Source organism: Rhinoraja longicauda, chromosome 32 (assembly GCF_053455715.1).
Source record: "Rhinoraja longicauda isolate Sanriku21f chromosome 32, sRhiLon1.1, whole genome shotgun sequence".
NCBI lineage: Eukaryota > Metazoa > Chordata > Chondrichthyes > Rajiformes > Arhynchobatidae > Rhinoraja > Rhinoraja longicauda.
This window is the reverse complement of record NC_135984.1, coordinates 163,079-177,512: the sequence shown is the minus strand read 5'-3', so window position 1 is coordinate 177,512 and position 14,434 is coordinate 163,079.

Here is a 14,434-nt window from a genome sequence, read left to right as displayed (position 1 = left end):
AGGCTTTATGGACCGTCTACTCCAGGATAATGGGAAGGAGAACTAGGATTTGGATTGGGTAGCTTTGTAATTGGTTCACTGACCTCTCATCAACTCTGATCTAACTGAAACCCCCACTGATTGGAGAAGCTGAGTAGTCCAATCTTATTCTGTGCCAGGGCTGGACAACTTTACTGAGGTCATCATTGGCCGCTATTTCTTATTTATCACATTATATTGGCCTCACCTAACTGCCAAACCACAACTGAGGTTCAAAAATGGGTGGCATCAGTTCACAAATTAATGGGAAATGATCAAGCACAAGCAATGCTGGAATCTGAAGCAAAATATAGTAACTCAGCGGATCGAGCAGCTGCCTGGGGATCAATCTGTGGGGATAAAGGAATTGTCAGCATTTCAGCCCTGCATCTGGACCCGGTTTCTGTATTTATGATGACAAGGCAGTCAATATGAAGAACGGTCTCAGTCCAAAACGTCATCTATTCATGTTCTCCAGAGATGCTGCCTGACCAGCTGAGCTACTTCAGCACTTTGTGTCCTTTTGTGTATTAACCAGCATCTGCAGTTTCTTGTTTCTACCACATAGAATATAGAACAGTACAGCCCAGGAGGGGTCCTTCAGCCCACAATGTCCTTGCCAAACATGATGCCAACTTATACTCCACTGCATTATGTGATCCATATTCCTCCATTCCCTTTTGGAGGAATTTGGGCTCATGCACTAGATTTCTTATCATTCTCTGCAGCTTTCCAACATCTTTCCTATGTCACAGTGCTCAGAACTGAACACAATACTCTGAATGTGGCGTCACCCATGGCTCATGCAACTGCAACATTCCTGGGATGGCAGGACTTTCATATGAAGAAAGATTGGATAGACTCGGCTTGTACTCGCTGGAATTTAGAAGATTGAGGGGGGATCTTATAGAAACGTACAAAATTCTTAAGGGGTTGGATAGGCTAGATGCAGGAAGATTGTTCCCGATGTTGGGGAAGTCCAGAACAAGGGGTCACAGTTTAAGGATAAGGGGAAAGTCTTTTAGGACCGAGATGAGAACGTTATTTTTCACACAGAGAGTGGTGAATCTGTGGAATTCTCTGCCACAGAAGGTAGTTGAGGCCAGTTCATTGGCTATATTTAAGAGGGAGTTAGATGTGGCCCTTGTGGCTAAAGGGATCAGGGGGTATGGAGAGAAGGCAGGTACGGGATACTGAGTTGGATGATCAGCCATGATCATATTGAATGGCGGTGCAGGCTCGAAGGGCCGAATGGCCTACTCCTGCACCTATTTTCTATGTTTCTATGATCTCCCAACTTCTATACTCAATATACTGACTGATTAAGACCAATGTGCCAAAAGCCTTTTTCAACACCTTATCTCCCTCTGCCACCACTTTCAAGGAACTATGTACCTTCACTCCTTGACCTCTCTGGTCCACAACACTCCCCAGAGCCCTACCATTCACTGTGTAGGTCGTGCCCATGTGGAATTGTGGAATCTTGTGGAATTTCTGTTTAGTTTTTGACCAACTTTGACCCTACCCTAACGCCTTCTCCAGAGAGTGATGGATGGTTTACTAACCCATTGAGACAGTTTCCCAGAAACAATGTAACCTGTTCTTCAATGATGAACAGGTCACAGTCAGAGATGGCATTGATCTCAGTCCCATCTCCAGAAGCAAAATAAACAAGAGTCCAAACAAACCAGTGAGCAATGCTGAATGAGATCAAACTGCATGTACAATTGCATGATTTATTTAATCTGTCTCTTTACAGAGAGGAAACGAAAATTCATTGGTTTATCTATATTCATGAATTTAATATATTTATTAAATGATGATATTGAAAGTAATGAAAATTAAACATTAAAGCAATTGTAAAACTAAAACATGATTGCACATTAAGCAAATGTTAAATGGTGATAGTGCACTTGCTACATTGAGTTAGATTTTATGACTTTTACAGTCACTTCATTATATTTTTAATAAAGGTTATGATACAGCTGTCTGGAGGAGTACGGGTTGAGATGCTTCTGGATAATGGCAAAATGATAATTACATAATTACAAAGAACAGCTGACCTTAATCGGTCAGTATTTTCCACAGTATTTTCGGGCCTCCCTCACATATCTGTCTATTTCTGTTTCTTTCACTTCCACATACAAGATGTTGAACAGTATGTTAGGTTTGTGCTAAACTGGAATAAAGAATCCTAAATATAACATGTTGAAATAGAGATTTAATATGCAAAACATTCATTAGCAATTGATAAGTAAAATGACATTTCAGGTGCATATCATGTTAAATATTAGAAGATAGACACAAAATACTGGAGTAACTCAGTGGGCCAGGCAACATCTCTGGGTAGAAGGAATGGGTGATGTTTCAGGTCGAGTCCTGAGTCTGAAGAAGGGTCTTGACCCGAAACGTCACCCATTCCTTCTCTCCAGAGATGCTGCCTGTCCCGCTGAGTTACTCCAGTATTTTGTGTCTATCTTCGGTGTAAACCAGCCATTTGCAGTTCCTTCCTACCTGTTAAATATTAGCGCGGCTTTTCTCTTTTTGCACACTGATATACACGTATTATGTATCCACTTGTTGATGACAACACACCCACAAATTGTCTTAAAATAGGTTAAAGTCAGAGATCTGTTTTCGATATATTTTCAAATATATTCTGAATTGCAGGAAATTAAGGGGCATGGATTATGTGCAGGCTGAAGAGATTAGTGTAACTTGGCTCATGTTTTCATGGACATTGTGGGCCAAAGGGCCTGTTCCTGTCCTGCACTATTCTGCGTTCCATAGTGCATGGTCTATATGATACACACAGATACTGCTTGATCTGTTAAATATTTCCAATCGTTTCTGGCCCATTGAGCCTACTGTCTGTCCATTGAGCCTACCCATCTGTCCGAGCAGGTGTGGAGGAAGAGCGTGTGAGCAGGATGGCGGGGCTCAGGCAGCAGGGAGCGTGGACAAGGTGGGAGAGCATACCACAGCGCAGGATTACCTGGTCAAACATCATGCAGGCAGACTTCCAACGCATCCGGTTCCTTGTCCAAGCTGTCGACGATGCCCTACCAAGCCCAGCAAACCACCACGTCTGGGGCAAGAGCGTGCCACCTTCCTGCCCACATAGCAATGGAAGGGGATCATTAGAACATCTCCTCAGCAGCTGCCCAAAGTCCCTTGGGGAAGGTTGCTATCAGTGGCGCCATGACCAGGTGCTCAAGATGGTTGCTGAGAACATAGCCACTGCCATCAGTAGCAGCAAACACCATCACGCCCCGAAGAAATCAATCACTTTTGTCAAAGCTGGAGAGAAGCCTCGACCACAACCAAAAACAATGGCGGGCATCCTCTACACGGCCACTGACTGGCAGCTGCACGTCGATCTGAGTACACAGCCGAAATTTCCGCAGCACATCACAGCAACATCACTCTGGCCAGACATGATCATCACCTCTGAAGTGACAAAACAGCTGAATATTCTGGAGCTGACAGTGCCCTGGGAAGAGCGTATGGAAGAAGCAAATGAGAGGAAACGCGCAAAGTACCAGGAACTGGTGGAGATGTGCCGGCACAGAGGCTGGAAGACACGCTATGAACCCACAGAGGTGGGCTGTAGAGGCTTTGCAGGATGCTCACTCTGCAAAGTCCTCAACCAATTGGGCATTACGGGACTGGCAAAGAAGAGGGCCATTCAATCCGCAAGCGAAGTGCAGAGAAAGCCACTAGATGGCTTTGAATTAAGAGGGCTGACCCGTGGGCAGTTGCTGCTGGGACGCAAGTCGGGGCCTGATCAACCCCGGCTGGGTCGTCTGGGCGAGGGTGTCTGATGTTGTGAGACCCGAAACACCCGATGACCCAGGTCACATCAATGAGGTTACGTCCCAGTGCATCCAGAAGATGTATCTTGCACACACCACCATTTGATCGTGGTTAATCTATTTTTCCCTCTCAAACCCATTCTCCTGTCTTCTCACAGTATCCTTTGATGCCCTTACTAATCAAGAATCTATCAATCTCCTCATCCATCCAAAGTCCAAGTTACATGAGTACAGGCCCAGAGTCATCAGACAGTCCTTATAAGTATACCAATAGCATCAGATGGTTCAAATATGCACATTATTTTATGCCCCTTAAAGCATTCAGGAAATCTGGAAATCATTGCCTTTTCCTCAGCTCCTTGTAACTTCATTTATCCTGGTCATCTCTGGCATGTCTCAGCAGAATTCACTTTGCTAGCAAACTCATGAAAATACAAAATATTTGTTGTTTACTAAATCAATTTTCCCAATTTAAAATTTCACCCTAAAGAACACAAACAAATATAAGTTGTTGTTGCAACATTACATATGGATCTCCATCTTCCCTCAATAGTTGTTAACATTTGTAGGGCACCTGAACTAAAGGAAAAAGCAAAACACTTCCACTTAATTTTATGATTACATTAGTGTGATCTTGCACTACATCTTTACAGACTGGGTAATCGACGTGACTTTGACATCAATCCATTTTTGATCTCAATTTAAAATGTTTAAAAAGGATCCAAAGGTTTAAATTCAGATATTATTTCAAGAGTTTTACTTCAAAAGACTGAAATTACCACAAATTCAGGATAAGTGGGATAACATAGAACTGGTGTGAATGGACAGTATAGACTCAGGGGGTCGAAGAACCTGTTTCCTTACTATTGATTTAAAAAACTAAACTATATCTATATTTTATGGAGATAGTTTACATCTCTATAAAACTACATGAAAATAAACAATGGGAAACCCATAGATTCCAGAATTCCTACTGCAAGAGGTAACCTCCCACCCCTGGCTCTTGTGTTCCCAACTCCATGACCAAACCATGTGTCTCAACACACACGCCTACGTGTGGCTGCGCCTAACGGCTGCGGCTCTCTGGCAGTCTGTCTGTACTTTTTCCTTTTTTTGTTTGTGTGTCGGTGTTGGGTTGGTTTTTGTTTCTGTTTTTGGCTGTGTATGTGTGTGGGGGGTGGGGTGGGGTGGGGCGGGGGGTGGTGGTGTGGGGGAAACCTTTCTTTTATTAGGTCTCTTCCCCGGTGCACAGCTCGGCCGCGGGGCCTTCCATCGCCCGCGGGGCCTTCCATCGCCCGGTGTGGCTCGGCCGCTGGACTTAGCATCGGTGCCCGGTGCGGCTCGGCCGCGGGACGTTTCAGTGCCCGGTGCGGATCGGCCGCGGGGCCTTCCATCGCCCGCGGGGCCTCCCATCGCCCGGTGCGGCTCGGCCACGGGACGTTTCAGTGCCCGGTGCGGATCGGCCGCGGGACCTTCCATCCCCTTGCGGGGGCTGTGCGCATCGGTCGCCTCGTTAGGGGTCGAGCTGCCTGTCCGTGGGCGTGGGGGGGAGAGAGTGGAAGTTTTGTTGCCTTCCATCACAGTGAGGGGGTGTTTGGACTCACTGTGATGGATGTTTGTCTTGGGGTCGTGTATCCTGTGTACTTTTTTTCTTTTTTTTGTTGTGTTTTGTGACTGCTGTAATTTCGTTCGGTACTTGTACCGAATGACAATAAAGTTCTATATATATACACAACATTAGCCAAGTCTGATGAGATCGCTCTTCACACCCACACTCTGGCAGCTGGTGGTGGCCTGAAAACCACAAACTTTGAGAGATTCCTACAGCCAACAACAAGAAGAGAAACAGTGTACCATCTGCCGTAACATTATGAAGATGTTACGATCAAATATACAAACATAAATTGTTGCCTGCAATTGATGAGCTGCCTCTCGCATCACCAAGGGAACAGCTCTGCTTGTGTAGGAAGGAGCCTGCAGTGACAATGTATAAACTGTACCAAATTACAGCCTTGAAATGGAAACAGTAACATTATGTTCTTGATGATGAACGAGAATTTACAATTATTAGTGGGGAATTATTTAGACAAAACTAAAGCATGTAGGAACTGGCTCCGCCATTGTTCTCTAATTACCTGAGGCATTTCCCAAGAATAAAAGGACACAAATAACAAATGATTCCTGTTGCTAGAACTGTTGAAAGCAAAAATGTAATTATGGCTTCTTAGTAATGAAAAAGCCATTAAACAATATAGAACCAACTTTATTTGAAACAACTTTGACAACGATTGTTATACCTACATTCAGTCAACAGAATTACACATTTACATCATTCCGAAGAAGGGTCCTGAATGAAACGTCACCTATCCATGTTCTCCAGAGATGCTGGCTAACCCATTGAGTTACTCCAGCACTTTGAGTCTTTATTTTGTCTAAATTTACCAATCCACCCCACTCTTGGATCCCCAAAACCTTCAGGTCACCAAGCATTTCCAGGGCAGAGCCCGTGATTAATAATAAATGCTTTAAAAAAATATAGAAAATGTGCTGTCAACAATTGTGTTCAGATCTCCAATCCCAAACAATGCAAAACAGCTGAATGAATGCGATTTTAACGATTATTTATGTGTTATATTGAGAACAGTTTGATAATGCTTTTTATTTTGTAATTTCAGATTCCTACTTTGCTTTCGATCATTCAGAGTACAATAGAGATCTCCCGTGTTGAATTACAAGGCAGTTGACCTGTCGCACAGGTGTCTTGGAAACTCAATGTCAAACTCCAATGTTTGATCTGGAAGTTCAGCGACTTGAATAACAAGATTTCCATTACGCGAAGATTTTGAAGATTACTTGATGCCAATTTCTGGACAGATGCTCCTGAAAGATGTCATGAATAGAAAGAAAGAAATTGCTTTCTCAGCCCTACAAGAAGTCAATCATTACCTGCTGGATATCAATGATCTCTGCTACTTGATTGCCTAAGAGCTTGGCTGGCATGTCAAGTTTATTCCTTTCTTTCCTCAACGTACCTTGGCTGGGACATGGTCTGATGTCTTATTGAGAACTAAGTTGCTGAGCCAATGAAATCTTCAAAACATGGTGATGAACTGGCATTAATCTCAGTCAAGATCATGGTTGTATTTATTTCCTCGAAGGTATACAATACAATACAATATATCTTTATTGTCATTGTACTGGGGTACGAGATTGGGAATGCGCCTCCCATACGATGCAATAATTTAATTAGCTAGTCAGTATTAATTTAAACAACAACAACCCATCTAAACAAATTGTAACAGTTTTAAGACAGAATAAAGTGCAAGTAGATCTGTGCCAGATCACTGTGCGATGTGACCATCCGGCTCAGCAGGACTGGTTCATAGCAGCTATGGCCCTGGGGATGAAGCTGTTCCTGAGTCTGGAGGTGTGGGCGTAGATGGAAGGAGTTTGAACAGACTGTTGCAGGGGTGTGAAGAGTCTTTGTGGATGCTGGTGGCTTTTCTGAGGTATCGTGTGTTGTAGATGCCCTCCAAGGCTGGTAGCTGTGTTCCGATGGTCCTCTGAGCTCTATGGACTACCCGCTGAAGAGCTTTCCTTTCTGCCTCCGTGCAGCTGAGGTACCACACAGGGATGCCATGTGTTAGGATGCTCTCTATGGTGCAGCGGTAGAATGTCGTCAGCAGTTGTTGGGGTAGATCAGACTTCTTCAGTGTTCTTAGGTAGAACAGTCGTTGCTGTGCCTTCTTGACCAGTGCAGCAGTGTATATAATTGATTCACCCACCTGCGATGAAACTCTCTTCAGTATCTTCAATGGATACAAGGAATGGGATTGAATGAAGTATTTTTGCACCGACAAATAACAGAAATCTCTGGACCCCTTTTCATACGACCTGAGTCAAAATTAATTCGAAAGACTGCAAAAGAGGTTCATGTGAATGTTACTCAGACTGGAGTTGAGTGGTTGGCTAGGCAGGGACCATTTTCGGCGAAGGAGGCTAAGGGGTGACCTTATACAGGTTAATAAAATCATGAGGGGCGTAGATTAATGGATGGTCACAATATATTTCAAAGGATAGGGGAGTCAAAAACTATAGATTTAAAGCAAGAGAGAAACGATGTAAAAGGGACTTGAGAGGCAACTTTTACACACAAAAGTTGTTGGGTAAAAGGAACAAACTACCAGGCAAAGCAGTAGAGAAGGGTACAAATACATCACTTAAAAGACATTTGAACAGGTACATGCATAAGAAAGGTTGAGAAGTATGTGAGTCAAACACAGACAACTTTGCTGGTGCAGATAAAGATCATGGTCAACATAAATGAGGTGGGTCGAAGGTACTGTCTCTGTTCAGTATGACCCTATGACTAACTTATTTAACTTTGCTAATTATGTACAATGAGGTTCATTTAATCCTATCCACGAGTTATGACTTTAAGATTTAATATGCCATCTTATAAGATTTCTAGAAAAAATATTCGAATAGAACATATTAATAATTAATTCATCATGCTAAACCTTTCCACTCACAACCGCCCCCACCCCTCCCTCCCCTCCTTTTCACGTGTTTATTTTGTCTGTGATTCAGAAATGTAAAATTACAAGAAGCGTAGATTTGGGGGGTTTATTAAAGGTCATTGATAGTGAGGACGTTTATAAGCAGCACCTTTTTACCAAAATCATTCTAAAATAATGTGTAAGATTTTGCTGCATCATTCTATTACTTTAACTTTAAATTCACAGATATTCAGAGAGCAAGCTGTCTCTCGGGAACAGATGGCTTTCTAAGTACGCACTGTGCTAATGAAAAGGTTCCTTATGTTTCAGTAATTGAAACCTACCCAAAGGTCAGGAACCATTTTATTATTGTGATATCAACCCTGAGCAACAGAAACAAACATGGCAATAAAACACTTTAGTTCTAATTATTGTCATCCTGTTAATGCTCTCCATCTTTTAGATTTTATTTCACATTATTATTTGTTTCTCTAAACCCTCAGCTTTTAAACTAGCTGACTTTCAAAGATAAAAACTAAGAAGAGTGAAAGGCTGAGCTTAGAGAATTGTTCATTTACACAATCAAATAGGTCAAAGGTAACTAATGCAATAACTCTTTGCAACAATAAAATGGAACATTAATGTCTCACTCTAATTTTAATTCTTGCAGGCATTAGTGAAATCATTGTGCTGGAAAATCTCTGCAGTTCTGAAATTGTTGCCGTATGCAAAAGGAATCAAAGACTTCTTAAATGCCCTTTCCCAAAGACAGGATATTCTCCAGATAATCCACAATTAAGATCCTCCAATCAGAATTATAATATATTCCTTGCAGGTTTGTTACTTGTGAGGTAAGCAAGATGATTGATGAGGGAGTTGTGTTAAGTCAGGCACAGTCACGGGAGTATGACATGATTCAATGTACGATACTATTGGATGTTCAAACACGACTGAATGTACAGACACTGAGAAAGTACAGACACTTAGAATACAAGAAGAGGTTTCTTTGCACAGTTTTTGTTTGTATATTTTTCATTCTGAATAAAGTTTATTTTTGGAAAATAAAATTCTATGTGTGCATTAATTTGTCCACTTATCTCTGCTCAAGACAATTTCATATAAGTGGTAAAACTTCAATACTCATTGTCCATCACGGCTGTTGTTAAATATCCCTTAACATTTTAACAAAATAATATCTACTTTCATATATAATGTATTTAAATAGCCACAATTGGCCACATAAATGTCCAAAATTTAAATATTATTTCATGCCACATTTGACTTTAAAATAGTCCATTCTTACAGGCTGATTCATTATCATATTCAATGAAGACCATCTTTGTTTTTTTCCACAAAAGAGACTACTATTAGACAATAGACAATCGGTACAGGAGTAGGCCATTCGGTCCTTTGAGCCAGCACCGCCTTTCAATGTGATCGTGGCTGATCATTCTCAATCAGTACCCCATTCCTGCCTTCTCCCCATACCCCCTGACTGCGCTATCCTTAAGAGCTCTATCTAGCTCTCTCTTGAAAGCATTGATGTGGCAAATACACTAATTACCAAGTCACTGTCTTTCAGGCTCCCGAAACTTTAGCATCAACGTTGAAACCCACAAAGAATTTTCAGGAATCTTTGCTGGTTTCTTTTTCTCGTGTTTTAGTTTAAAAAACATTTGCTCCACAAATTGCTGGAAGCTCAAGTTGATGGAATGTCCGGGACCTGGATAAATAACGAGATTTAAATGGTAGAGAAAAATAAAATGAAGAGGATTTTTGTTTAACAGAAATAAGCAGGGGGGGGGGGGGAATGATTGGACTGAAAGAAAAAATAAAGAAAACATTTAAAAATCATATACTGGTTCTGTTTAAAGTTCCTTTCAAAAAGTTTCTGAGGAATTTGCAAGAATGAGATGCTGCAGCTAAAGTGGAGGCTCCCAGGATGAGTATTGCTAGTGATGTTCTCATTTAGACCAATTTCCCTCCAGGGATGAATATAGTTTTATCGTATCGTATTGTAGACGAGTCTCTGAGGGGCTTTTCTTACTTCCTCCAACCTCAGCTTTGTTCTAGCTGCAGCAGTGTGGCCATTAGGTGAAGGTGAGTTGCTCTTATTGTCTTGCCCTCAGGTTAAGCAACTGGGGTTGGATTTGAATCCACAGTCTGATGATTCAGAGGCAAGAGAACGGTGACAGATCCACAGCTGACAAACATGCATGGAATTCTATTGTCCAGCAGAGTTCATCACAGACTCAACCATTAGTGAAAAAACAAAAACATGTATAAAACCTGCTTGTACATTTGCTTCATGACAGCCTTTGACTGGAGACACTTGCCTCACAAGCACCTACTTCGCTCCATGATTGTTAAAATAAGTGAGATTAATATCTCACGAACGATTAGTTCTAAAAATGTAAGAGTCTAACAACTCCAGCTTTTTAGTCAGCTTTATTCAAATTAGAATGCACTAACATTCATAGCACCTTTGATACAGTAAAACATGCAAAGGTTAGATTTTATATCGTTGTGTAATGATCCCGCTGAGTTACTGCAGTGGTTTGTGTTTATCTCTTGTGTGAAGTGTCACACTCACTTACAGTTACGCGCACAACCCCCATCACAGGGGTTGGAACTGGCACTGACTTCAGCGTTCAGCCCACGTGGTCTCCGTGCCGCGTGGTCTCCGTATCACGTGGTCTCCGTGTCACGTGGTCTCCGTGTCACGTGGTCTCCGTGTCACGTGGTCTCCGTGTCACGTGGTCTCCGTGTCACGTGGTCTCCGTGTCACGTGGTCTCCGTGTCACGTGGTCTCCGTGTCACGTGGTCTCCGTGTCACGTGGTCTCCGTGTCACGTGGTCTCCGTGTCACGTGGTCTCCGTATCAGGTGGTCTCCGTATCACGTGGTCTCCGTGTCACAGTGCTACGTGGTCTACACATGCGCAGTTACACTTCTGTTTCCAACACGGTAACAACCGACTTACCTCCGGGCCTGTGGGACGCAACTCTGACGTCAATCAGGAGCATCAGTCGACGTCAGAAACTGCAGGTGCGAGTTGACAAATAAATCCCAAAGTGCTGGAGTAACTGCGAGTCGGACAGCATCTGCACGAGATGGATTGGTGACTTTTTGGCTTGGACTGAATTAAATGTTGATAAAGATGTGTTGAGGGGGCATTCTTAAAGACACACAGCAGATGGAGAGGTTTGAAGAGGGATTTGCACAGAGGGGTTATTCAGGTCATCCATTTTGAAGGGTCCTCTCAATCCTGCTCTTCTTCCCCAGCTCTGGATATTTTTGAAGTAGTAATTCAAAACGGATGTCACTAATCAGTCAATAAAACATAATGCAGTTACAGTTTTGGGCCAAAGACCTAAGTTAGTTCTGGCAAAGAGTTTTGGACCTGAAATATTAACTCTCAATCTCTTTCCACTGATGCTGCTTGAGCTGCTGAGTGTTTTATGGTTTCTCAGCATTTTCTGGTTATTTTAAATAATTATGAAAAAAATCTTTGGAATGATCCATAATCTAATTCAACTGCAGGTTGAAAGTGACAATAAGTTAAGGTTACATTTTTGGCACTGACATTGTGGGCTGAAGGACCTGTTCCTGTGCTGTATTGTTCAATGTTCTACGATCTCTGTTCAATGAGATCAAAAGTACAAATCGAAGGTATTTCTTCACAAAATGCTGAGTAACTCAGCAGGTCAGGCAGCATTGTGGTCTTGTGTTCAGTTTTTGTTGTCTTGTGTTGTATGAAGAATGTTGTTAAACTGGAAAAAGCACACACACAAGATTTTTGAGGATGTTGCCAGGACCTGAGAGGTTATATAGATAGAAAATAGGTGCAGGAGGAGGCCATTCGGCCCTTCGAGCCTGCATGCACCGCAATTCACTGTGATCGCGGCTGACCGTCCACAATCGGTAACCCGTGCCTGCCTTCTCCCCATACCCCTTGATTCCACTAGCCCCTAGAGCTCTGTTTGTCCTTTGTCCTTATTGTTTGTGTGTTGGTGGTGGGATGTTTTGTTTTGGTTGTGTATGTGGGGGGGGGTGGGGGTGGGGGGGGGGGGTGGTGAGGGTGGGTGGGTGGGTATGTGGGGGGGGGGGGGGGTGGGGGAAATCTTTCTTTTTTTTTTTTTAGGTCTCTTCCGTGGGGCCTTCCATCGCCCGGTGCGGCACGGCCGCGGGACTGAACAGCGCCCGGTGCGGCTCGGCCGCGGGGCCTTCCATCGCCCGGTGCGGCGCGGCCGCGGGGCCTTCCATCGCCCGGTGCGGCTCGGCCGCGGGGCCTTCCATCGCCCGGTGCGGCTCGGCCGCGGGGCCTTCCATCGCCCGGTGCGGCTCGGCCGCGGGGCCTTCCATCGCCCGGTGCGGCTCGGCCGCGGGGCCTTCCATCGCCCGGTGCGGCTCGGCCGCGGGGCCTTCCATCGCCCGGTGCGGCGCGGCCGCGGGACACCATTCTGCTTTAGTTAAACATTTTGTTCAAGATGGCCGCGCCGTTGTGTTTGGCTGCCTGCCACTGTATGTTTCTTTATTTTTTTCCTAATCAGATGTGCAGCACTTTGGTCAACGTGGGTTGTTTTTAAATGTGCTATACAAATAAAATTGACTTGACTTGACAATGAAATAGGTTCTCATGTACACATACAAGTGATAGATTTAAACTAAAAAAATACTCTCAGTGTTTGCATCTTATTTAGTTGTTTACTTAAAATTGGAGGAAGAACGACTTGATGGGAGAAGCAAACAAAACATTTTCACTTCTCTGTGTTATATTTGCCCATTTGAAGAGCAGGACTGGGTTGACACACAAATCCATTAAGAGTGCAGCCGTTAATACCAATGAGTCATTTCCAGATTAACTGGAAGAAATTCATTGTCAGATACTGGCTGACATGTACAATTAATAACTGTAAAGATCAAGGTATTGGAAGATCAATGTTCATCAAACATTGCTGGAAATTATTGGCAGGTTACAAAATAACCTTTGGTACATCCCTGAATGCGTAACTAAGAAAGGGCCAGCAGCAATATTATAAACATGATGCATTCAAAATCGATCCCAGTAATTCATTCAAAATGATGTAACTGAAGCAGAACTAAAAAAAAACTACTAAATGCTTACATCAGACATTCGTGCATATCCCGGAAACAATAAATCTATAGTAATCTCAAGCCAATAATTGTAACTAAATCTTAGATTACCAACTGGCTGGCTTCTCTCTCAGACCCAGTGGCCTCCTTCCTTCCAATGGTGGATGTGGCCTCTTCTCACTCCCATGGCTCTCACTACTCTTCTCCTTCTGAAAGGAACAGATAGTACATCCCGATCTACCCAAACTCACTTATCCATTGGAATTAAAATAGATGCAGAAATGGGCCAAAACAACTTCCTATTCAACTCTTGGTCATTCAGTGGAGTTGTAGACATGAACTCAATAAATGCTATTTTAGATAGAAACATAGAAACATAGAAAATAGGTGCAGAAGTAGGCCATTCGGCTCGTCGAGCCTGCACCGCCATTCAATATGATCATGGCTGATCATCCAACTCAGTATCCTGTACCTGCCTTCTCTCCATACCCCCTGATCCCTTTAGCCACAAGGGCCACATCTAACTCCCTCTTAAATATAACCAATGAACTGGCCTCAACTACCCTCTGTGGCAGAGAATTCCACAGATTCACCACTCTCTGTATGAAAAAAAACTTTCTCATCTCGGTCCTAAAAGATTTCCCCCTTATCCTTAAACTGTGACCCCTTGTTCTGGACTTCCCCAACATCGGGAACAATCTTCCTGCATCTAGCCTGTCCAACCCCTTAAGAATTTTGTAAGTTTCTATAAGATCCCCCCTCAATCTTCTAAATTCCAGCGAGTACAAGCCGAGTCTATCCAGTCTTTCTTCATATGAAAGTCCTGCCATCCCAGGAATCAATCAGGTGAACCTTCTCTGTATTCCCTCTATGGCAAGAATGCCTTTCCTCAGATTAGGAGACCAAAATTGTACGCAATACTCCAGGTGTGGTCTCACCGATGCCCTGTACAACTGCAGCAGAACCTCCCTGCTCCTATACTCAAATCCCCTCGCTATGAATGCCAA